Below are 26,829 nucleotides of genomic sequence, written 5' to 3' on the forward strand. Positions count from 1 at the left end.
GCGGAGCACAGGCTCCGGACGCGCAGGCTCAGCGGCCATGGCTCACGGGCCCAGCCGTTCCGCGGCATGTGGGATCCTCCCGGACCGGGGCACGAACCCGTGTCCCCTGCATCAGCAGGCGAACTCTCAACCACTGCGCCACCAGGGAAGCCCGGCAGGTGGATTCTTAACCACTGCGCCACCAGGGAAGCCCCCTTTACCATTCCATGTAAGCACCTCCTCCCACTCTCTGTCCCCTTACTCATTTACTCTTTGTTTTCTCCTACTAGAATTTAAGGGCCAAGAGAGCAGAGTTTGCCTGTTTTGTTTACTTATATATTCCCAGCTCCTTGAACAGCACTTGAGCAAACAATAGCTGCTCAATCAATGCTGTTGAATGTGTGTCAAAAATATTAAAAGACACAAGGAAATTGTTCTTTATAAAGAAGAATCAGCAGGCATAACAAGCAGGGAATTAAAACCCCAAGAATTTGAGAAAAATAGTACAAAAATCTAATAGGCTATTAAATAAGTATGTTTAAAATGATCAAAGATACAAGGTGATGTAGGGCTTCCCTGGTGGCGCAGTGGTTGAGAGTCCGCCTGCCGATGCAGGGGACACGGGTTCCTGCCCCGGTCCGGGAGGATCCCACATGCTGCGGAGCGGCTGGGCCCGTGAGCCATGGCCGCTGAGCCTGCGCGTCCGGAGCCTGTGCTCCGCAACGGGAGAGGCCACAACAGTGAGAGGCCCGCGGGAGAGGCCACAACAGTGAGAGGCCCGCGTAACCGCAAAAAAAAAAAAAAAAAAAAAAAAAAAAGTGATGTAGACTAGCACATAGTTATGAGCACAGGCACTAGAACCAGGTAGCTTGATTGGAATTCTAGCTCTATCACTTAACTAGCTGTGTGAACCTGGGCAATGTATTTAACCTTTGTATTGCTGTTTCCTTATCTGTAAAGTGGAACCAAAAATAGCACTTATTTCATAGGATTATTGTGAGGATTCAATGAGTTGATGTACATATACCACTCAAAACAGTGTTTGGCATGTAGTAAGTACTTCACAAATTTTAGCTATTCTCCTTTTATTTTATTATTATTATCCATAAGAAAAGGGGAAAAAAAGCAGAGGTAGGTTTGAAGAGGAATCAAATGAATTTAATATATGAAAAATATAAGTAATGAAATTAAAACACCTCATGCTGCAAGATGAGTGCCCCATCTGCAGTCTCATGTCCATATTCCTGGCAGGAAGAAGACAAAAAGACAAAAGGCAATTACCAGCCCAGTCTATCTTCTTTTTTATAAGGAAAAAAAAAAAGTTCTTCCAGATGCCACATCCAGGGGACTGACACTTGCAACTCAATGGCCAGAATCATGTCACCTACTTTTTAGGTGTGCACTCCCACTAATGGTATATATCAATTTCTACTTCTCAATTTTTGCTAACACTTAATATTATCAGACTTTTAAATTTTGCCAATCTTATGGATATGCAGTGGTATGCTATTGCTTTTATTTGTATGGACTGAACAACTTTTAATGTTTGTTGACCATGATTAAGTGAATTTCCCTGCTCATTACAATGTTGTCAAGTAACACTGAATAACAGCTAACCACAAAAACAATGTTCTACAATAGTATTTATTTAGCTTAGTGCCTTTGGGTTGGATGGGGCAGCTTGTCTAAAGTGGCTGTGTTATTACATGGTCTTACATCTTCCTCCTGGGACTAGTAGGCCAGCCCCGAAAATTTCCTCTCATGACAATGGCTGAAGTATAAAAGCCCAAGTGGAAATACATGAGGTCTCTTAAGGCTTAGGCTTGTAACTGCCACACTGTCACATATTCTAACAGACCAAAGCAAATCACATGGCCAAAAGGGGAGAAATATCCTCTGGTCTGTTAGTGAGAAGAACTGCAAGGTCATACAACAAAGTGTGTGAATGTTGGTAGGGGGTGATGAACTGGGGCCAATAATGCTATCTACACAATATCCTTTCTTATTTGTAAAACTGGATTATCTTTTTCTTATTGATTTATAGGTATCCTTTATATATCCAACATACTAATCCTTTATCAGTTATATGCCTTGCAGATATCGTCTCTCATCTGTGCTTTGTCTTTTTAACTCCATTAAAGGTAGTTTTCATTAAAAAGCAGCTTTCAGTTTTAATACAGTCAAATTTATCAATCTCTTAAAGTGTTTTCTCTATCTTGTTTAAGAAATCACTATCTCAAGGACATAAAGATATTTTTTAAAGTTCTGTTTTTCACTTTTAGGGCTTTAGTCTACTATTGATTTTGCATATGGTCTTCTAATTTTTTTTCATATAGATAATCAATCTTTCTGGCACTGCTTATTGAACAGCAAATCCTTTCACCACTAATCTGTAATGCTACCTCTGTTATTCATCTAGTTTCCATAAATTCATGGATCTACTTCTGAGCTGTCTGTTCAGTTTAATTTGTCTATCTCTCTGCACCAATACGTCACAGCTTTAATGACTAAATCTCTACAATGAGTTCCCCCACCTAGGTCTTCTTCAAATAACATTAAAAAAAAAAATTCTGGGCACTTCCCTGGTGGTCCAGTGGGTAAGACTCCATGCTCCCATTCAGGGGGCCCAGCTTCGATCTCTGGTCAGGGAACTAGATGCTGCATGCATGCCACAACTAAGAGTTCACATGCTGCAACTAAAGATCCCGCACACCACAACGAAGATCCTGTGTGCCGCAGCTAAGACCCGGTGCAGCCAAAATAAATAAATAAATATTTTTAAAAAAATTCTGATTGTCTCTTTGTTCTATATAAATATTAGGATAAGCTTATCAAGTTTCACTTTAAAAATATCCTATAGGGATTTTTTTTCTGGAATTGAATTTATAGATTAATTTATGGGAGAACTCACATCTTTATAATATTGAGTCATCATCCATGAATATGGTATAATTCGCCACTCAGTTAGGTCTTCTTTCATATTCTTCAGTTATGTTTCCTTATTTTCTTTAAGATCTTGCATGTTTTTTGTTAGATTTATTTCTGTTGCTTATAAGTTTTATTGCTATAGTGAATGGGATAGCAGGCTTTGTCAGCTGAATGGAAATGCTGCTAAAATTTTACCATTAAGAATGATATTTAGGGACTTCCCTGGTGGCGCAGTCGTTAAGAATCCGCCTGCCAATGGAGGGGACACGGGTTCAATCCCTGGTCCAGGAAGATCCCACATGCGGCAGAGCAACTAAGGCCATGCGCCACAACTACTGAGCCTGTGTGCCACAACTACTGAAGCCTGCATGCCTAGAGCCCATGCTCCACAACAAGAGAAGCTACCACAGTGAGAAGCCTGTGCACCACAATGAAGAGTAGCCCCCACTCGCCACAACTAGAGAAAGCCCGTGCGCAGCAACGAAGACCCAATGCGGCCAAAAATAAATAAATAAATTAAAATTAATTTTTAAAAAGATTTATTTATTTATTATTTATTTATTTTTGGCTGCATCGGGTCTTCACTGCGGCACTTGGGATCTTCGTTGAGGCACGCGGGCTCTTCGTCGTGATGCGTGGGCTTCTCTCTAGTTGCCGCACACGGGCTTCTCCCTAGTTGTGGTGTGCGGGTTTTCTCTCTCTAGTTGTGTTGCGTGGGCTCCAGGGCGCGTGGGCTCTGTAGTTTGCGGCACGCGGGCTCTCTCGTTGAGGCACGTGAGCTCAGTAGTTGTGACATGCAGGCTTAGTTGCCTTGTGGCATGTGGAATCTTAGTTCCCTGACCAGGGATGGAACCCCCGTCCCCTGCATTGTAAGGCAGATTCTTTGCCACTGGACCACGAGGGAAGTCCCGAAGCTGTAGCTATTTAAAAGCTGTTACTCTAATTGTTTCAGTGGACGCTTTTGTTTACCAGTTTGTTATGTAATTTCCCTTCTGTTTCTTCATTATTCTATTCCTACTACTCCCCCTACTCACTCAGTACCTTTTTCTCGTAATAACTCCTCAACTTTTCTTAAGAAGATCACCCCTTCACTTCTTTGGTTCTTATGGTTTGGGAGATATTGACTCAACTCATCACTCCAGAGGTCAACTTGTGACCTAGATCTGGCAAAGCAGAGCACTGCATTCCCATGGCCAGTTACTGGTCTGGGGATGGACATGTCAAACAAGGCCAGAAAAAGAGGTTCAATCAAAGCAAATCTTAGCATTTTTTATTGGAGTGACCAGAAAAGAAGACCACTCTTATGAGGATGTGAGCCTGGAGCTATAGATTTTCTGCCACCATGAGGAGAAAGCCTACATGAGAAAGGACCAACACTGAGGAAAGCAGAGCAAAGAAACAGAAAGGCCAGATCCTATCAACATCATTTTTCCCTAGACCAGAGGTGTTTGGGCTGTGCAGCACGACATGTGGGATCTTAGTTCCCCGACCAGGAAGAACCTGCATCCCCTGCATTGGAAGTGTGGAGTCTTAACCACTGGACCACCAGGGAAGTCCCGGTCATTCATTTCTCTAAAGGGTCAGATAGGAAATATTGTAGGGCTTGTGGGTGTGAGAATGTGATTTATAATAAATATATATTTTGGAGTTCGTCCATGGTTCCTGGCTCACAGGTCCCCAAACCCTTGGAATTTCCTAAGCAGTAAGAGCAATGGGAACATCTTTTGTTATAATATTTGGTCTTTTGTCCTCAGTTCCTGAAATCACATCAGAGCCATAAAGGTGAAATGGACATCTTGTTATTATGAAAAGCCCCTTTCAACCATAACTGAGTTTATGTTAATAAGGTGACTTTCAGAAGTCCCCTAAAGATTGGAGGAGGTTGCCAGGGAAACCAATCAGTGGATTGGATTAATTAGATTAGAGGGTTGGAATTTACAGTCTCACCTCATGACCTCTGGAGAGAGAGGCTGGAGGTTGAATAACCAGTGGCCAATGATTTAATCAATTGTGCCTATGTAATGAAGCCTCCATAAAAACCCAAAACGACAGGGTTCTGAGCTTCCAGGCTGGTGAAAGAGAACTCATCCACTTGCCAGCCCTAAACTCCACTGGGACAGAAACTCCTGGATTCAGCATCTTGCCCTATGTATCTCTGCATCCAGCTGTTGATTCATATCCTTTAATACCCTTTGTAAGGAACCAGTAGTCTAGTAAGTAAACTGGTTTCCTGAGTTCTGTAAGCCACTCCAGCAAATTAATCAAGGAGGGGGTCCTGGGAACCTTTATAACCAGTTGGTCAGATGCACAGGTAACAACCTGACTTGTGATTGGCATCTGAAATGGAGGCAGTCTTGTGGGATTGAGCTCTTAACCTATGGAATCTGATGCTATCTCCAGGTAGACAGTACCAGAATTGAGTTGAGTTAGTGTTGGGAGAATTGCTTGGTTTGGGGGTAAAACCCACACATCGTAGTGGGCCATAGATCTCTCTCACAACTACTCAACTTCACCACTATATTGCTCAAGTCAGAGCACAAAAGCATCTAGACAATATGAGAAGGAATGGGCATGGTTGTGTTCCAGTAAACCTTTATTTACAAAAACAGACACAGGCTCCTTTTGCTAACCCCAGCCCTAGACCCAGTCATGGCTTAGGCTATATCTATCCTTGGACTTTTCAGTTACTTGAGCCAATAAATGTCCTTTTCCTTAAGCCAATTTGAGTTGGCTTTCCTTTTAACTTGTAACCAAAGAATCCCAATTTATGTTATATCTGAAGATTCTGAATTCTTTGGTAACTTTCATCTAACTGTTAGTGCAACTTTTGTTTAAAATCCATTCTTAACCCGGAAAGGAATCAAAGTTGGCTTCATAGAGGAAAGATTAATTGATGTCCAAGTCATTGCCAGTTCTTTTTCAGACATAAAAGTGTTACATAAACACAAATTCTATTCTTAAAAGATTTAATAAAAAGTTAATTCCTTGCGGGGGGGAAACAGATTTTCTTTTTCAGTTTAAGTTTCAATAAGAATTTGCTTTCCAGGCAATTTGTAGACATTTGAAGTGAGCATCAGTATTGTTAAGAGTTGCAAACTGCAGTCACTTTGTACAAATTTAAACAGGCTCCTTGCTGAGAGTTGACAGGGAGTGGGGGGATGTTAACAGTGAAAGTGGAAAATTATCTTCTCCTGACTGCAGAGACTTGAGCACTGCTTTTGACAAGCAGAAGAAACAACAGAGGACCTCTGAAAAGGCTGAGAGCTGTGGAGAATGACTTCAGCAACGGAGTGTGTCAAAGGGCAGTCACACGACTCTTCCCTAATGTGAAATACCCCAAGTTGGCAGCTGAATTCCTAGTGCTATATACTCTTGAAAATATAATTTCAAGATAGGATTGAGAGTGAGTTCCAGGGGCTTAATGAAAAGACTCCAATAAATAAAAGGGAAAAGGCAATTCACACACACACACACACACACACACACACACACACATATCTAGGTAACACACATATGGCAGGGAGGAGAAAGGGAACAATCAAGGATGACTCCAAGCTTTATGGCCTGAGTACTGGCAGAAGGGACTTGCCAATTGTTGAATTGGGAAAGACTGGGAGAGAAACAGGTTGTAGGGGCTGGTATCTGGAGCTCAATTTTGGACATATTAAGTTTAACATGTCCTGTTATTTATCCAATAAGAAATAAAGAGTGGGCAGCTGGATATATGAGTAGAGTTAAGGAAATAGATCCAAGCTGGGGATATAAAATTGGGAATCGTCAGCATATAGACGGTATTTACAGTCATGAGATTAGATGTGATTACCAAAGGAGGAGGCTACATAGAACAGAGACGAGTCCTTGGCACTCCAACATTTAGAGAACAGAGAGATGAAGAGGACCAAGAAAAGATACCTGAGAGGAAAGCCAGAAAGATAGGAAGAAACATCTTGGAGGTGAAGAAAGTGTTGCAGGGAAGAAGGGGTGATCAACTCTGTTAGTGTTGGTTAAGATGAGGACAAAGAGTTGACCACTGGGATTTATCAGTGGGGTGTGTGTGTGTGTGTGTGTGTGTTAGGGTGGGTTTAAGGGAGAATGGAATGAGAGAAACAAGCACACACAACTCTTTTCAAAGAGTTTTGCTGGGGCTTCCCTGGTGGCGCAGTGGTTGAGAGTCCGCCTGCTGATGCAGGGGACACGGGTTCGTGCCCCGGTCCGGGAAGATCCCACATGCCGCGGAGCGGCTGGGCCCGTGAGCCATGGCCGCTGAGCCTGCGCATCCGGAGCCTGTGCTCCGCAACGGGAGAGCCCACAACAGTGAGAGGCCCGCGTAATAAAAAAAAAAAAAAGAGTTTTGCTGTAAAGGGAAAGAGAATAAGGGAGGAAAGTGGGGTCAAGGCTGAAGAAGAATCTGAATATTTTAGAAAGAAAAAAAAATAACTGAAGAAATAAACTTCCAGATGAAGCAGGAAGGGATTGAGAACACATTAAAATGGTTACTATTAGAAAGGATTAGTGAGGGGTGGGAGAAGAGGGTACCCTCTTTGCAACAGGAAGGGAGAGTGAAACAATGTACAGATATCTAAGAGAAGGAGGTGACATGGGAGCTCATTACAGATGCCTTTGATCTCTAAAATATCACTATTTGTGAAAATGATGAGGATGGGGGAAATGTGGTAGAATTACAGTAGTTAAATGTAAAAATGTATAGCTGATTTTTAATCTACTCTGATTTATACTTTTCACTCAAATCACAAGATTAAAGTATCACAACATAAGCTGAGCTTAAACCATAGTAGATACTCAATAAATATTCAGTGGATTTTTACTGGTGAAACTGTCTCATTGCTAGACTATAGCAATTGACAGGCAGGAGAAGTTGCCATTTTTCCTTAACATACCCATCTATGGCTGAATAAGTTTGCTTTTTGCTCTTGTCAGGAAGCAGGGCTTTCATAACTAAGGCAACAGATTTTGGTTTCCACTGATCATTTTTACCTATTGCTTACCTATTTAAGCCAAACAATTGTCCTTTTGTATTCTGCTCTGTTCTGATGGGTAGCGTCTGGGGCTGAGAGTCTACAACTTCATGACCCAGGATCTTTCATCAGTTAACTTTCTGTAGGATATGCTAAATGGGTCATAATGGATATCAGAAGACCAGGGGAAGAGAGAAATTTCCAGCTTCTAGATCTCACAGTTGCTGGTGTTTGTTGTAATAGTAGCAGGATGGGAGGATTCTGGACAGCAGCTCAGGCAGATGCAGAATCGTTTTGGTGGTTCCAATTCTGATCGAGGTGGCAACTCTTCAGCAAATCTAAAACTGTGTCTCCAAAGGTCCAGCAAGCAGTATATGCTTGTGGGCTCAGCTTTAAGAGCTGGTGAACTCTAAGCCCTTGTGATTAGCAGCTTGTCACCTCTGAGTATCATTTCCTTCTTTCTTTTTGTTCCTCTAGACCCCATCCTCATTTGTGCTCTTCTAGGCCTTCCCACACCCTTGTATTGGGTTGGCCAAAAAGTTCATTTGGGTTTTTCCATAACATACTATGAAAAATAATTTCGTGTGTTATATTATATCTGTCTGGAATATCTAGAATGACTCCCATTTTCTGTATAGGACTATATAATCTTGGCGACAGAAAGGGTTCCAGGAAATAGACCCTCTAAGCTTGAACAGAGTGATGGCCTTACTGCCAATGGAAAATGGAGATGTAGTAGCACTATGATTACCTACCTACCTTATCACCTGTGTTTGCTTAGGATGAAGTCCTATTGAAGGCAATGATTTGGGAGATGAAGTGTAATTGCTGCCTTTCCTCAGCTCATACATATGGTTCCAAAGTGAGTTCCCTACAACAAGTTGACTGAGGAAGAAAAAGTTAAGGCCGATTTAGAGATGGTTTTGCACAATATGCCAGCATCAGCTGGAAGTGGATAGTTGAAACATCACAAATCCCATCAGGAGTGTCCCTGAAAGATTTTGGGAAGGAAAATCTCCTCAGTGAGCATCTGGTTGCCCACTCTGCATAGAGAAAGAGATAGACACAGGTATAGATTTTACCCTGATTCATGGACAGCGGCTAACAAGTTGGCCAAAGAGTTAAGGATTTAGAAAGAACCAGACAGAAGAACTGGTGACCAAAAGGCATGGGGGGAAGAGGCAGGTCGAAATACCTCTTGGAATGGCCACAGGGTAAGAGACGTTAGTGCCTCACGTGAATGCTTAATAAAGGGTACCCATTGCAGAGGAGGCTCTCAGAAATCAGGTAGACAAGATGACCTGTTCTGTGGATGTCAGGCAGCCTCTTTCCCTAGCCACCATGAAGCTTGCTGTACACTCCATCACTCAGAAGCAGCTTACCTGATAAAATGGTGGAATAACCAACTGAATATTCCATTATGGCCCCATAAGAGAGATGATGGCCTGAGAGATCGGGGTGCTATCCAAATGGATGTGGTATATAATTTTAGCCACTGACCAATATAGATGCTATTATTTCCATAACTAGAATACTCACTTCTAGAAATCAAGGGATGAAAGTGGCAGTGCCTCCTTTCACTTTTACCTCTAACAGCCCACTTACAGAATTCTTGCTTTCTGTCCCTGCAGAGGTCTTATCTCTCAAAATAGGAATGTTGCCACCAGGGAAACATTGCATGCTTCCACTAAATTTGATCATGACTAACCTAAAAGAATGAACGTCACCCACTTTGGGGAAACGATGATGGTGTCATTGTTTGTATGAAGGATAGCTGCATACTGGAAAGCAGACTTGTGAACTTGTTTAGAATTTTAAATATGGGAAGAGTGGTATATGTGGATGCCATGTAGCCAGAGGGTGGACTATATTGGTCATTTACCTGTTGTCTCTCAGTTCAACACCTGCCATGCTCTACTCTACTCTCTACTGATGTAATTGGAATTCTGCAAATGACATTTCCCAGGCTTCTATCCTTGCAGCTGGCTTCCTGTTAGAGTTTATCAGTAGGAGGCACCAAGAGAAGATCAGTAAAAGGAAAAAAGTTTCCTGCTTTGGGCAGTGAAAACGCAGCAATTTCTGGTGGCTGCTGGCTGTTGGCGTAGCGGCAGCAGGAGCAGGTGATTCTGGACTCCAGTAGACTTTCCAGCCTTTGGACTTTCCCTCTCTGATAGAAGTGGTACCTCTCTGGCAGATCCAGAACGACTGTGACAGCAACTCCAACTGCACAGCAGCCGGCACAGACTTGAGAGCTCCAGCTCAGGGGCACAGCAGCTTCTGATCTATGATTGGAATTCTTTTTTGTTGTTGTTTTTAAATATTTATTTATTTAATTTATTTTGGCTGCTCCAGGTCTTAGTTGCGGTACACAGACTTCTTAGTTGCAGCATGCATGCGGGATCTACTAGTTCCCTGACCAGCGATCGAACCTGGGCCCCCTGCATTGGGAGCGTAGAGTCTCACCCACTGGACCACCAGGGAAGTCCCTATGATTGAAGTTCTTCTAGCTCCCCTGGCCCCTTTTTTTCCTTTTGCTATTCCAGCCCTTCTTAAACTTTTGGAAGCAATTTCACATATTAAATTTCTTCTCTTTGAAATATCCAGAGTGGTTTCTGTTTCCCTGAGGAGACCCTGACAGATAACATTTCTAGTCCCTAAAACAGATAAATCTAAAAAAAGGATCTATCCGGAGACTTGCCCTTCTGGACAAATGATATAATCTTCCCTCTCAGCTTCTCTCTTAACTTTCACTTCTTACAAACAACCATAGTGAATAGAAACTGCATTTATTTTGTTGTTGTTATAGTTGGTGCATTGTTTTTGTCATTAACTTATTTAAGCAAAATTTTAAACACTCACCAAAGTAAAGCAGATAATATATGGAATACTTGTGCATTTATTACCCAGCTTTAACACTGATCGATTTTGCTAATTTTGTGTCTTGTATCTGCCTCCATTTTCCACCCAGAATATTGTAAAATAAAATCACAGGCATCAAATCATTTCACCCATAATATTTCCTGAGTACTTTTTACATGAGCCTCCTTCCATTTCTGTAATTACAGTTGGACCTCTGTTATCCTTTGCCTGCACAGGACCCCTTTCTCTTCCTCAGCATAGGATCCTTCTTTTTCTTTTGGGAACTGCCTTCCACAATTTGGTGATGCTGTTCACCCCTTTGCCTCCCTGACTCCATGGACACATGAACTAGACTCGTCAGTCTGAGTGTGTTACGGAAGCTAGAGAATAAAGGTCTCACTACACAAGGGCATGGGACTTAAGGACCGCATGAACCTAGAAATGCAAAAAGTTACCTTCAACAACTGGGAAAGCCCACCTAAGAATTATGCTAACACAGAAGAAAACTAGATAAAACTGTTTCAGAGAGAGTCCTGATGATATTATTTTAATACCTGAATCCAGCTGTGCCTAAAACCAATGCTCCTTCTGGATTTTTAGTTATGTGAGCCAATAAATTTCCTTTTCTGCTTAAATTTAAGTTGGATTTCTATCATGTGTGACCAAGAGTCATTTATTACTAATTTGTAACACTCTCCAAGCCTGCAGCGATAGCCCATTCAAGAATACTCTATTTAGCAGGGAGAACATATTTCTATAAATGGGAAAGTTAACAGAGTCAGTGCAATTAAGGTCATCATATCACTAAAGCATAGTTTCTGGTGTTGCTATTTTGCAGTTATTTTTTCCCTTCATATTCCCTGAAATCCTGGTATGCCTCCAGGCAAAGTTTCTTCCAACTTTGTTCATTCAGATAGTTTTGAGTCATTTCTTCTCAGGCTACAGTAATTCCTATGATAGCTTTCATGATGTCAGAAGTCTTCCACCAATCTCTTATTAACAGCTGATCAGTTTTTTTAAAGTGTTTCCCTGGTTTGGACCACTGTAAAGTATCGATTTTAACATCCAAAGTAGTATTTTTGTTTAGGACTCTTACGGTAACTTTAGCTTTAACGCTTGTGAAAAGTTATTACGGGTCAAAATCATTTGGCAGAACATGAAATAATGACAGAAAGTGAGACTGTGGCACAGAAACACAAATAGATTACTGAGGCCTCTCAAACTCAGGAACATACCATCTGCTAAATGAGCTCTCTTTAGTGCTAACTGTATTGACTGGCTGAGCAGTTATTTTTTAAATGCATTAACCATAATTCAGTACTGTATCAAATTTATAAATATGAACATATACAGAGATGAAAAGCACTATAATAAATTAGTGCTCAAGGAGTTACGTCTATAATGAAATTTCTTTCATGTTTAAAATAATCTAGGTTCTAGCTAATAGTAGGCTTTGAAATCCCAAACTTCCCAGAAATTATTTCATAAAAAAGACTAAAGCAGTTCGCTAGAGATTGGGGCCTTCACATTCTCATTATAGGCCCAAAGATCCAGCTTTTGCTGAATCCTTATATGCCCAAGTCTCTGGAATACAGACAAACCAGGGATACTATGCTAACAGAGGTAGAATATACTCAAGGTTATATCATACAATTGCCGAAACAGGACATCTGGGAATATTGCTAAAGAAGCATGAAATCAATACCCAATCTTTTACTATCATATCCTATCAGTTAAAATCTAATAATTCCTCTATTCTAATCTGAAGCACAGTAGTAGGTCATAACTTTACAATTTTTTGCTATTATAAATAATGCTGCAATGAATACTTTCGCACACAGATCTTTGAACACTTGTGAAATAATTTGATTCCTAGAAGTAGAGTTGCTTAGTGAGTACAGACAGATTACCTTCCCAAAACACTATATCAATTTAAATCTTTACCAACATGAAATGACAGTGCCCTTTTCCCCCAACACTTTCATTAACTCTGGATATTCTCTCTTTAAAATGCTTCCCTTCTACCCTTAGGGAAAAATACCAGGGAAATATCAATACTATTATTTAACATTGTCCTGGAATTACAAGCCAATGAATTAGGCAATATAATTAAAATATGAATATTGGAAAAGATGAAATGGTTATTGTTATTGCAGATATTATATATCTTTAAATGCAAAAGTAAAATTAGAAAACTATTTTCTAAAGCAAAATTCTAGGCTTCCCTGGTGGCGCAGTGGTTAAGAATCCACCTGCCAATGCAGGGGACATGGGTTCAAGCCCTGGTCCGGGAAGATCCCACATGCCGCGGAGCAACTAAGCCCTTGTGCCACAACTACTGAGCCTGCGCTCTAGAGCCCGTGAGCCACAACTACTGAGCCCACGAGCCACAACTACTGAAGCCCCCACGCTGAGAGCTTGTGCTCTGCAACAAGAGAAGCCCCCACGATGAGAAGCCCGCGCACCGCAATGAAGAGTAGCCCCCGCTCTCCGCAACTAGAGAAAGCCCATGCACAGCAACGAAGACCCAATGCAGCCAAAAATAAATAAAAATTTTTAAAAAATAAAATAAAGTAAAATTCTTGGGCTTTTGTCATGTTGGAGTAACTGGTACTAGACTTGGCCTTCTGCTATAAACAATTAGAAAACTGGACAAAATACATGAAAAAATTGTCTTCAGACAATGAAAACAGGGAAAGTGAGACTGTGATCTCCGAGAAAAGGAATCAAATGAGGCAGCCTATTATCACTTTGGCTTTCTGGATTTTGATACAGGGAGGGGAAATCAAACTGTATTGAACAGACAGAGGTGGTGTTCAGGAAGGCTGAGGTGCCTGGCAGTTGTGGGGCAAAGTACCAGAGGAAGCAACTACACAGGCAAAGAGATCAATAAATCTGCACAGGAGTATTCTAGAGTCTGTGCTGAACACTAATCTACAAATGTGTAGGGTTAAACTACAAGAGTTCAGCTGAAAAACAACTGGGGAACTGTGAGCAGAAAAATTCCCAGAGCTCACATAGGGTTAAGAGACAATTAAGTTTTGACCAGTCAGGATAAAGGTTCTTCGCTGAACACCTAGGCATTTACTAGAGACCCCAGAAGAGAAACACCTTAGTAGAAGGACTAACCTAACTCAACAGTAAAGATGACTCTAGAACTGCCCCAAAGTTCAAAAACAAGCTTCAAAATCATCAAGCTGATTCATCTGCAACTTAACTAACACATAAACCAAAATTCAAAAGTCTTTGAAGGAAAACAACAAAATTCAGATACTCAAAAACATATAATTACCATGTCCACCATTCCATCAAAAATCACTAGACATGTGAAAAAGCAAAAAAAGTCACCTTAAAATCAGAAGAAAAATTGGTCAATGGAAACAGATCCAAGAATGAAAGAGATGCTAGACTTAGTAAACAAGGATGTAAAAAAGAGTTAATATACTTAATAAAATTTTGTATTTAAAAATTTTATATTTAAGTTTAATTTAAAATTTGAAGAAAACTATGAATATATTGAGAGAAAGACAAGATATAAAAATAATCAAAAAAATCTAGAAACAAATACAATATCTGAAATTAAAAATTCAGTAGATGGGCTTAGTGGCAGATATTATAAACTGCACAAGAATAATCCATGAATGTGAAGACATAGCAATGGAAATTATCCCACTGAAGTTTTTTAAAAGAACTGACAAAAAAATAAACAGAGTCTTAGTGACATGTTAAACCATATCAAATTGGTCTAATATATTTGTAATTGACATTCCAGAAAAGGTGGGGGCAGAAAAAAATATTTGAAGCAAAGAGGAGAAACATAAATATACTGTTTTAAGGTCCTTACACTATACATCAGAGGTTGACAAACCTTTTCTGTAAAAGGTCAGATAGTAAATATTTTAGGCTTTGCAGGCTAGTGGTCTTTGTTGCAACTACTCAACTCTGCCACTGTAGCATAAAGATATGCCATAAACAATACGTAACTGAATGGCTGTGGTTGTGTTCCAATAAAACTTTACTTACAAAAGCAGGGAGTAATCCACATTTGGCCTGAAGTCTGTAGTCTGCTAACCTGTACTATATATGAAGTGGTACAATATGTGATAATAATAAGGGAAAATGTATATTGCAACTCTTGGAGCAACTGTTAAATATAAAACAAAGAGATTAAGCTAATAAGCCAACAGTGGGGATAAAATAAAATACTGAAAATTACTTAATATTCTTTTATTGAGGCAGGAAAAAAGGGGAAGAGGAACAACAAAGAGATGGCATAAATAGAAAACAAATAGCAAGATGGTACACTTAAATCCAACTATATTGATAATTATATCAATGAAAATATTCTGAACTGCATTTAAAAAGGAGATTGTCAGACTGGATAAAATATGATGACTCAAATATATGCTGTCTACAAGAAACACACTTTAAATCTAAAGATACAAATGTTAAAGTAAATAAAGGTAAAAAAGCATATGATTAATTGTAAGAGAGCTGGAACGGTTATATTAATATCAGACAAATCAGGCTCAAGACAATACCAGAGCTAAAAAGATATTTTATAATGATAAAAGGATTAATTAAGAAAATATAACAACGATAAATGTGTACATACTTAATAACACAGCTTTAAAATACATAAAGCAAAAACTGGCAGAAGTGAAAAAAGAAATACTGAAACTCATAATTATTATTGTATATTTCAACACTCCTCTCTCAGTAATTGGTAGAAGGAATAGATAGAAAAATCAATATGGATATAAAACACCTGATCAACACTATCAACCAACTTGGCCAAATTGACATTTATAGAACACTCTATACAACAGATTAATGGAATAGAATAGAGTCAGAAAAAGACATGCAAATATATTATCAATCAATTTTTTTAAGTAAGGCTCATTTCATCAATTTTTTTTACAAAGGTGACACAGTAATTCAATGGGGGGAGTAATATTTTCAAACAAATGGTGCCAGAACAACTGTATATCCATTACAGGAAAAAAATGAACCTTGACCCTTACTTTACACCACATATTGATACAAATTTTCACTCAACATGGATCACAGAACTCAATGTAAAAGTTAAATTTCTAGAAGAAAACATAGGAGAAAAATCTTTACAACCTTGGGGTAGGCAAAGATTTCTTAGGACACAAAAAGCACGGACCATAAAGAAAAATTTGACAAACTCTGCTCTTTGAAAGATACCATTCAGGAAATGAAAAGCTCAGCCATGAACTACGATAAAATATTTGCAATACATATATCTGACAAAAGACTTTTATCTAGAATATATAAAGACTTCAAAAAACTCAATAATAGGACAAACAACTCATTGGCAAATGATTTGAACAGATATTTCACTAAAGATATACAAATTAGCACATGAAAAAATTTCAACCTCATTAATCATTAGGGAAATACAAATTGTGGTTTTACACAATGAACAATGAAAGGTCATTACACACCCACTGTAATGGCTAAAACTAAAAAGACTGACAGTACCAAGTGTTGACAAGGATGTGGAGAAAGTGGATCTCATACACTGCTGATGGGAGTGTAAAATGGTACAATCAATCACTTTGGAAAACCGTTTAGCAGTTCCAATAAAGTTAAACCTACTCTAGGACCCAAGAATTCCATTCCTAAGTATTTACCCAAGAGAAATGAAAACATGTCCACAAAGAGACTTGTATCAATACAAGAATCTTCATAGCAGCTTCATTCATACTAGCCCTAATCTAGAAAGAAATGTCCATCAACTGGTGAACAGATAAATTGTGGTACATCCATACCATGGAATAGTAGTGAGCAACAGGAAGGAACAATCCTCTGATACACACAATGACATGAATGAATCTCAAAAGCATTAGCCTCAACAAAAGAAGCCAGACACAAAACAGTATAAACTGTGTGATTCCAGTCACATGAAATTCTAGAAACAGGCAAAATTAATCTAGAGTGACAGAAAGGAGATTGATAATTGCCAGGAGCTGAGAGTTAATAAAATTAATAAAATAATTAATAATTATTTATTATTATTAATAATAATTATTAATAATTATAACACCCCTCAGCTCAGCTGAGGGGCGTTTACTTCAAAAAGGCATGAGGAAAAAAAAAAAGATAGGACAGAAGTTCTGGGTGATAGAAATGTTCTGTATCTTATTTATGCTGATTGTTACACATGAATACATATCAAAACCCACTGAACTTGTATACTTAAAACCGGTACATCTTATTGCATGTAAGTTATACCTTAATAAAATCAATTTTTAAAAACTCCTTAAAAACAAGAGAATTTGGGAAGATATCCCAGTTATAAAATACACAAAGTGAATACACAAAAAATGAGTAGCTAGTTATCAGAAGCAATGGAAGGTTCTTCTTGCAAAATAGTGAAAATTAAATATTTTAACAAGAAATATGCAGAAACTTTATGAAGAATATGATAAAACTCTGTAATGAGGATCATAAAAGAACACTTGAATAAACAGACTACTGCCTTAGCTTCCTTTCTGTTCTCTGCTTTTACCAGAGGGATCTGCTAAAATGTAAGTCAGGTCATATCATTCCTCTACTCAAAACTTCCAATGGTTTCCCTCTCAGAAAGAATGCCAAAATCTTTACCCTTGTCTAAAAGAGCTGCAAGATTTCCCTTCCTCCCTATACCTGCCCCTAGCTCTAACCTCACTGGTTTTGATGTTTCCCAATGTGCCAATGCACTCCTGATGGCCCTTGTGTTGGGAACACTCTTCACCCAGATCTTCACATAACTTGTTCCCCATCTTTATACAAATCTTTGCTTCAGTATCACTATCAGAGGTTATCTTGACAAATCCATCTTTAGTGTGGGAAGTTTCAGTTGATCACTAGGGCTCAATAGCTGTTGTCATAGAAACTATGTCATATGTGGCACAGTTTAGAAACCAGGGGAAAGGATTAAAAGGAAACATGATAGCTGTCTTCCAATATTGAAGGACAATTATGTGGAAAAGGAAGTAGAATTATTCTTTTAGCAGCTCCAGTAGACTAGTCCTCTGGACTGATCACTAGAACCTAAGTTCCAAAAGAGCTGACTGTTTTGTTCACCTCAGCATCCCTCGCACAGAGCATGTCTGGCACACCGATGCTCAGTCATATTTGTTGAATAAATGTTCAGTGTAGTTCTGAAAAGCAAAAAGGACGGATGGATAGGTCTAAAGGGGGACAGATGTTAACTCAGTATAAAGAACAGTTTCTTAAAAATGAGAACTTGATGGGATTTTTTTTGAACTCAGATGTCTTGATCTAGTGCCTTCGTATTTATATGCAAGCAAACTAAGGTTTGGAAAGTTTTAAGTCGATGGTTATTATACTGCTTGTCTCAGTCCATTAGTGGGTTTTGAAATCAATTTAGTTAGGATTTTAAAGAACACAAAATAGAATTTAAAATAGTAGAGCTTATTGCAAATAGTAAGAATTCTTATATGAATTTTTTGTTTCAGATAGAGAGAGAGATTAATAAGCAGAATCCCAGGTATGTGTATATTGGGTCAAGATGTAAAATGTAGTATTTCTTACTGCGGGTTTTGGTAAAAAAAATTTTTTTTTGAGAAATACTGGGTTAAGCTGTTCAACAACAGAATTTGCCCCCTTGCAAAGTAACGAGTTCTATTTGCAGTTGAGGTAGAGGCAGAATGTCATTGACTTAGGGTGAATACACTTGGGGAGAGGTGGGGCTAGATGACTTCAGGAATTTATATTTTTTCTTTATATTTGTCTATATTTTCCAAAAGGATCATACATCCTTTTTAAAGTGATTTAAAGTAGCTTTAAATACATATATATGAAACATATTTTACAATAGAAATTAGAAATTTTAAATGGAGATGAGATGGTTTCTGTAGGTTGACATTTAGCACCATTTGTCCTGGAATCCAAGGCAAAAGCAAAAAACAGAGAAACACAAACAATTTATACAGTGCTCACATCATTTGCCCAGTAGAAATGAGCATTATTCTGGCACTAACTTTTAGGAGGAATTTGTATGTGAATTATTATGAGGACATAAAATTTCATTATAGAGAATAATTGGACTAATACAATAAACTTCCTAATTGGTCTCCTTGCCTTTTATCTTTCTCCCTTCAATCCACCCTGAAGTATGTTATCTTTCCAGATTCTCCTGTTTAGAATTCTTTAGTGGCTCCTTCCTGCCTACTAGATAAAGTCCATATTTCTATGAATGGATTTAATACCCTTTACGACCCAGCTTCTGTCAATCTCTGCACTCTCATCTCCTACTGGCTACCTCACCTCCCACTCTTAAGCTATATGCCATTTCCAGGCACGCTATACCTTTCATGCCACCAAGCTTTTGTACATATTGTTCCTGTGCTACAATAAAACCACACCTCTCAGTCTGAGAAACTCTCACTCTTCATTCAGAGTCAGCTCAAACAGAGCATCCTTTGGGAAGCTTTCCTTGACTTTCCTGGGCTCATGTGTTTGTTTGTTTGTTTTTTGGCCATGCCACGTGGCATATGGGATCTTAGTTCCCTGACCAGGGATCAAACCCGCGACTCCTGCATTGGAACCATGGAGTCTTAACCATTGGACCACCAGGGAAGTCCCCTCTGGGCTCATGTTAATTGCTATTTCCTCCATGCCCCATTGCACTGTATACATTTATGCCATGGCAAGTGCTAGAATGCATTTTATTTGCCTATTCTGATATATGTTTCCCTGCTACATTGTATTGAATAATATCCATATGAGGAGAGACCATGTCTATGTGTATGCCCAACCTTAGTTTAATGTTTGGGATGTGGTAGACATTCAATAAATATCTTCACCAGTGTCTTTACTGAACTAACAAAGGTTCTTTTTAAAAAATAAATAAATAAATGTATTTATTTATTTTTGGTTGCACTGGGTCTTCGTTGCTGTGTGTGGGCTTTCTCTACCTGCGATGAGTGGGGGCAACTCTCCGTTGCAGTGTGTGGGCTTCTCATTGCGGTGGCTTCTCTTGTTGCAGGGCACGGGCTCTAGGCGTATGGGCTTCAGTAGTTGTGACAGTCGAGCTTAGTAGCTGTAGCTCGCAGGCTCTAGAGCGCAGGCTCAGTAGTTGTGGCACATGGGCTTAGCTGCTCCGCAGCATGTGGGATCGTCCCGTACCAGGGCTTGAAGCCATGTCCCCTGCAGTGGCATGCGGGTTCTTAACCACTGCGCCACCAGGGAAGTCCTGAACTAACAAAGGTTCTTTACATGACTTTCCCTATATGTTGCCTCTAAAGTCAAGGACGTCCTGGGACTTCCCTGGTGGTCCAGTGAGTAAGACTCGTGCTCCCAATGCAGGGGGCCTGGGTTCAAGCCCTGGTCGGGAGCTAGATCCCGCATGCATGCCGCAACTAAGAAGTCTGCATGCTGCAACCAAGAAGTCTGCATGCCGCAACTAAGAGCTCACGTGCTGCAACTAAAGATCCTGCATGCCCCAGTGAAGATCCCGTGTGCTGCAACTAAGACCAAGTGAGGCCTAAATAAATAAATATTTAAAAACTAAAAATAAAATAAAGTCAAGGACATACTATAATTAATTCAACAAAAACATTTCAAAGGCAAGCTAAGCTAATATGTTTTGAGTACACTGTCCTTTGGAATTTTATCTTGACATGGGGTTCAAGCTGATTAGCTATCACCTTTTTTTGTGTCCCCACTGTGTACTATACATAACTTTACTGTGACACATATCACACTAATGTTTGTGTCTGTCTTTTCCTGTAAATTCTTTGAAGGCAGGTGGAGTCATACTCATCATTTTTTAATCCCCATTTTATGGCACAGAGTCTGGTCTACAATCTATTAAAAGTTTGTTGGTGATAAAATATATCTATTTTAGCCCCAAACCCAGCATCTTAATAGAAGCATCCCAGTAAAGTCAGCAACAGAACAAGGATGCCCTCTATTACCACTACATATTATTTAACACTGTTCTGGAGACATTAGCCAATGCAATTAGACTTGAGAAAGAAACTACAGAAAGGAACACTGGAAAGTAGGAGGTAAAATTACCATTGTTTGCAGATAAGATGATTGTATACTTGGAAAATGCAACAGAATCAACTGTAAAATTACCACAAACAAAAAGAGTATTCATTCAGGGCTTCCCTGGTGGCACGGTGGTTGAGAATCCGCCTGCCAATGCAGGGAAGATGGGTTCGAGCCCTGGTCCGGGAAGATCCCACACGCCGCAGAGCAACTAGGTCTGTGCGCCACAGCTACTGAGCCTGCGCTCTAGAGCCCATGAACCACAACTACTGAGCCCATGAGCCACAACTGCTGAGGCCCACACGCCTAGAGCCCGTGCTCCACAATGGGAGAGGCAGCCACAATGAGAAGCCCACGCACTGCAACCAAGAGTGGCCCCCGCTCACCGCAACTAGAGAAAGCCTGTGTGCAGCAATGAGACCCAAAGCAACCAAAAATAAATGTAAAAAGAAAAAAAGTATTCACAGGGGGAAGGAGGTTATGAAATTAAAGACTCCTGTTTACAATAGCATCAAAAATAAAAAATACCTAGGAATAAATTTAACAGGAAATGCACAAGACTACTCATGAAAAAAACCAAGGGACACCAGAGGAGACTATGGAAAATCAAACCCTTCAAACAGGAAGATTCAACATATTAAGATGTTAGTTCTTCCTAAGTTATTTTATAATATAACATGATCATAATAAAAATACCAGCAGATTATTTTAAGATCAATACAAGTTGATGCTAAAGTTTTATGGAAAAATAAATATACCAAAGAGCAGGAATTAGCACCAACAGATATTCAGTTATATTACATATTGATACTTCATCAATAATTAAAACTGTGATGCTGGTCATAAACAGAAGGATGCAGGGACTTCCCTGGTGGCGCAGTGGTTAAGAATCCACCTGCCAATGCAGGGGACATAGGTTCAAGCCCTGGTCTGGGAAGATCCCACATGCCGCAGAGCAACTAAGCCTGTGTACCACAATTACTGAGCCTGAGCTCTAGAGCCTGCAAGCCACAACTACTGAGCCCACATGACACAACTACTGAAGGCTGCGCGCCTAGAGCCCGTGCTCCACAACAAGAGAAGCCACGACAATGAGAAGCCCGTGCACCACAATGAAGACCCAACACAGCCAAAAATAAATAAATAAATAAATTTATTAAACAAAAAGAGAGAGAAGGACAGACCAGTGGAGTATACTAGGAAATCCAGAAATGTACCCCAGTATATGCGGGAATTTAATATATGATGAACAATAAAAAGATGAGCAACTTACTAAATGGCACTGGGACAATTTTTAGCCTTCTGGAAAAAGAAATTAAGCTGGATTTTCACCTCCCATCGCATATCAGGATAAATTACATATGGATCAAAGACTTAAGTGTGAAAATAAGGCCATAAAAGTGCTAAGAGAAAATCTGGAAGATTTATAAACTCAAAGTGGGAAAGGCCTTTATAACCATGACTCAAAATACAAAACCCATAAAAGAAAAGATTGATACATTTAATTACATAAAGATAAAATAAAATTCTCTATGGCAAAAAAAATCACAAAAAGGCAAAAGACAAATAACAACATGGCAAAAATGTCTATTAGAGAAAGGGCAATCTCCATAATATATACCAAGCTTCTAAGAAATTGGCACAATAACCTAAGATAAAACAAGACAAAGGACAGTTCACAGAAAAAGAAATACAAATGTCCCTTATCATATGAAAGGATGTTCAACCTCAGCCATAAAAATATAAATGCAAATTAAAACTATACTCTAACACAACATTGTAAAGCAATTATACTCCAATAAAGATGTGAAAAAAAATAAAAATAAAACTACACTGATGTTTCATTTTTCCTCTCTCAAATGAGCAAAAAAATCCAAACATTTGATATATTGATAAAACTGTGGGAAAGCAGGCACTTTCAATCTTTACTGGCAGGAATATAAATTGGTATGACCCCACCGCAGGCAAATTTGGCAACAGTTCTCAAATTTATGAATGCATATATTCTCTGACCAAGCAATTTCACTTCTGGGAATTTATCCTACAGGTATACTGGTACATGATCAAAGTGACACATGTACATAGTTATTCACTGCAGCACTGTTTGGAATAGCAAAAGGCTAGAAAAATGTCCATCAGTAGGGGAGGACAGTCAGATGGAAAGACGGCTATGATACATACATGACACACATGATACATGATACACATAGTTAAGTTTTTTTAAAAAAGGGAAGGAACAGGGACTTCCCTGGTGGTCCAGTGGTAAAGAATCCGCCTTCCAATGCAGGGGATGTGGGTTCGATCCCTGGTCAGGGAACTAAAATCCCACATGCCGAGGGGCAACTAAGCCTGTGTGCCGCAACTACTGAGCTCGCACACCTCAACGAGAGAGCTGGCCTGCTGCAAACTACAGAGCCCACGCATCCCGGAGCCCATGTGCCACAACCAGAGAGAGAAAACCCGCATACCACAACGAAGAGCCCATACCGCAACAAAAGATCCCGCACACCTCAACGAAGACCCCACGTGCCACAACTAAGACCCAACGCAGCCAAAAAAAATAAATAAAAATAAATTTTAAAAATAATTTAAAAATTTTAAAAAGCAAGGAACAGAGTATATGTGTGTGTGTGTGTGTATACACACACAAAATACAAGGGAAAAAAGCAGAAACTCTGGAAGGATTAACAAGAAACCCAGGATGACGGTTGCCAGTTGGAGGCAAGGTGGGACCTGGGAGACAGAGGCAAAGATGGAAGGGAGACTTTATATGGTATACTTTTTTAATATTTTGAGTTTTTAAAAATTTTTTAAAAATTTATTTATTTATTCATTTTTGGCTACGTTGGGTCTTTGTTGCCGCACGCAGGCTTTCTTTAGTTGCAGCAAGTGGGGGCTACTCTTTGTTGCGGTGCACACACTTCTCATTGTGGTGGCTTCTCTTGTTTCAGAGCACAGGCTCTAGGCGCATGGGCTTCAGTAGTTGTGGCACGCGGCTCAGTAGTTGTGGCACGCGGGCTCAGTAGTTGTGGCTCACGGGCTCTAGAGCGCAGGCTCAGTAGTTGTGGCACACGGGCTTAGTTGCTCCGCGGCATGTGGGAATCTTCCCGGACCACGGCTCGAACCCGTGTCCCCTGCATTGGCAGGAGGATTCTTAACCACGGTGCCACTGGGGAAGTCCCAATATTTTGAGGTTTTTTTTTTGTTTTGTTTTTTGTTTTTTTTGCGGTACGCATGCCTCTCACTGTTGTGGCCTCTCCCGTTGCGGAGCACAGGCTCCAGACGCGCAGGCTCAGCGGCCATGTATCAGGGGCCTAGCCGCTCCGCGGCATGTGGGATTTTCCCGGACCGGGGCACAAACCCGTGTCCCCTGCATCGGCAGGCGGACTCTCAACCACTGCGCCACCAGGGAAGCCCTATTTTGAGTTTTGAATCGTATGAATATATACTCAAAAATAAAAATTTTAAAGTGTGTCAAACAAGTGGGTGAAATATGAACTATCAGTCTCATATTTAGCCAGATCTAGGTTGTAATTCAAGATTAAGATATCTTGGGAGCTCTCAGAGTAATGATATTCTGTGTCTACTTAAGTCAAGATTCATGTGCTACATGAACAAGTGACAGGATGACATTCCATTATGAAACGTTAAGAGGTTGTATTTCTTGGGAGAAAGAGAGAGAGAGAGACAGAGAGAACAAACCAAGCTACTGCCAGATGAACAAACAGCTACACTATTGCAATTGTCAATCTGCTTACTGGTCTGAACACAGTGATGATGACAGGAATGGGAAGGAAGGAGAAGATACAAATGTCTTGAATGGGAAATAAATCCATGGGTCTTGATGGCTGATTGAAAAATCCTACTACATATTTTCAGAAAGCCCCACTGTAGTCCCCAGAGCTCTTATAATTCTTATTCGATTTGCCTAATTGTACCAAAGTGTACCACGATTTGGAATTGGCTGTGGAAGGCTAGAGAGAACACAGCGATTTTAAAAACATAGGTGTTTAGTAGTATCACTAACAGAAATTAGGAAGCCAGGAGGAAGAAAGCCAGGTTAGAGAAAAAGCAATGACTTCGGGTTTAAGTACATGGTGTTTGATGTGAGTGGGAAATCAGGTAGCCATGGCCAGAGGGCCACTGGAAATGCTAGTCTGAAGCTTAAGAGGGGAAGTCAGACTTGAAGGTGGAGACATGGGAGATATTTCCAAATAGAGATGAAGGGGCTCAGAGGAAATACGGCCTGAGGTGAGAATCAGGAGGACTGTGCCGACCGTGGAACAGAATGGGGAAGAGAAGCCAGAGTTACAGACAGAGAATTACAGGGAGAATCAGGAGAGTATGTGACATGTATACCGAGGGTGGGGAGCTTTCAGAAACAGTGAAGGGGTCAACACGATGAGAAATGAAAGGGCCAAGCAATAATAATAGTAGCAATGTGCACTGTCTCCTGAATCCCGACACAAAACAACCTATCAGGTAGATGGTATTGCTAGCCCCATTTTACAGAAAAGCGTATTAACCCAGGGAATCCCCTGGCGGTCCAATGGTTAGGACTCCCTAGGACTCTGTGTTCTCACTGCTGAGGGCCAAGGTTCAATCCCTGGCTGGGGAACTAAAATCCCATAAGCCACAGCACGGCCAAAAAAAAGGGGGGGGAGGGGCGGATATTAACCCAGACAGTGACTCCAAAGCTGCAGGATGTAACTGATGAGCTATGTAACTCTCCCCACTGACTCCAGGAGAGCTGGGAGATCAGAATTCTGACACTAGTTCTAACGATAAATTAGCTATATGTCCATGGACAAGTAACTTGCCCTTTCTAAGTTTCATTTCCTTCTCTGCAAATTGAGGGTATTGGTCTAGATAAACTCCAGCTCTTATGTAAATTTGAGTCTTTGATTAAAGCAGAATGGAAGAAATACATACACAAGATAGGCAATGAATTAAAAATTTAGCCATAAGTGAACAGGGAGACCTGGCCAAGAAAATCAGAATGTTGAATGTTTCATACAGTGACTTTTCAAGCAATAAACCCATACTCTGATACATAAAATCTATAATTGCAAAACTCTACTTTTTATGTATATATTTAAGTCAGGTATAACATCAATAATTAAAATTTTTCATACCTGGAAATTTATAAATGCTGCTCTTGAAACCCTGCTAAGTTGATTGAATGGAGTAAAAAAAGGGAAGATTCCAAGTCTGTGTGTGAAGGATTGTCCTGTAGAGACAGAAAAGAGCTATTTACAATGAACTTTTGTAATCAGAGACAGAAACATCTGCTAAGGTACATAATAAATATTTATTCAAATAAATTATATGGGAGCATTTATCAGGTATCATTTTTTAGCATATAAAAATAGATCATCTGGCACAGAATATTAGCTGACGGGAATCTTATCTACCTATCTATCTACCTATTTATAACCCAAACCTTAAAATTAAAATCTGCAAGAAAAGATTTCCAAAATTAAAATATATTATGGCAAACTGAAAGCAAACATACTTTTTAACTTTGAGAATAAAATAAACTTCTTAAGACAACACCTATTCAAAGGCAGGCCAATAGATGAAATACCAAGACAGCAACATATGTTCTATTACTCTTCCTGCAAGTGGCATCAATATGATTTTCAAGAAAACCAAACAGAATAGCTTTAAAGATTCAACTTGAAAAGTTAAACATTTCTTTAAAACTCTATGGTTAAGAGGGAAGTGGGGGGAAAAAGTCCTACTACATATGTTCAGAAAGCCCCACTGCAGTCACCCAGATCTATCATTCGATTTGCCAGATTGTACTACAGTGAACCACAATTAGCGAGAGGAGCTGCAACAACGTGTATTAAAAATATTTCAGTTTCTACTATATTCCAAACCTTTTTCATTACCAAAAAAAAAAAATCTGTTCAACTATTTTGTTCATTGACCATGAAGTTTTGTTAATGTAGTGACTGTTAAAGCTTTATGTCCATAGGCAGTGGAAAAATGAATTTAATGCTTTTTAAATCAATGAATTAAGCTAAGAATTCCCGCCAAAATAATTTTG

General features: G+C 39.7%; 1 protein-coding gene across 2 annotated transcripts in view; it reads right to left on the minus strand.

Moving 5' to 3' along the window:
* The window catches only part of ZBTB8A (zinc finger and BTB domain containing 8A), a 48,483-nt gene that overhangs the window by 12,040 nt on the left and 9,614 nt on the right, over positions 1-26,829 (minus strand). For both annotated transcript variants that reach the window (XM_024125189.3, XM_055083185.1), the window contains exon 2: positions 25,910-26,004. The gene's annotated coding sequence lies outside the window, so the exon portion shown is untranslated. The remainder of the gene's footprint in view (positions 1-25,909; positions 26,005-26,829) is intronic.

The sequence above is a fragment of the Physeter macrocephalus genome, chromosome 3 (assembly GCF_002837175.3).
Source record: "Physeter macrocephalus isolate SW-GA chromosome 3, ASM283717v5, whole genome shotgun sequence".
Lineage (NCBI taxonomy): Eukaryota > Metazoa > Chordata > Mammalia > Artiodactyla > Physeteridae > Physeter > Physeter macrocephalus.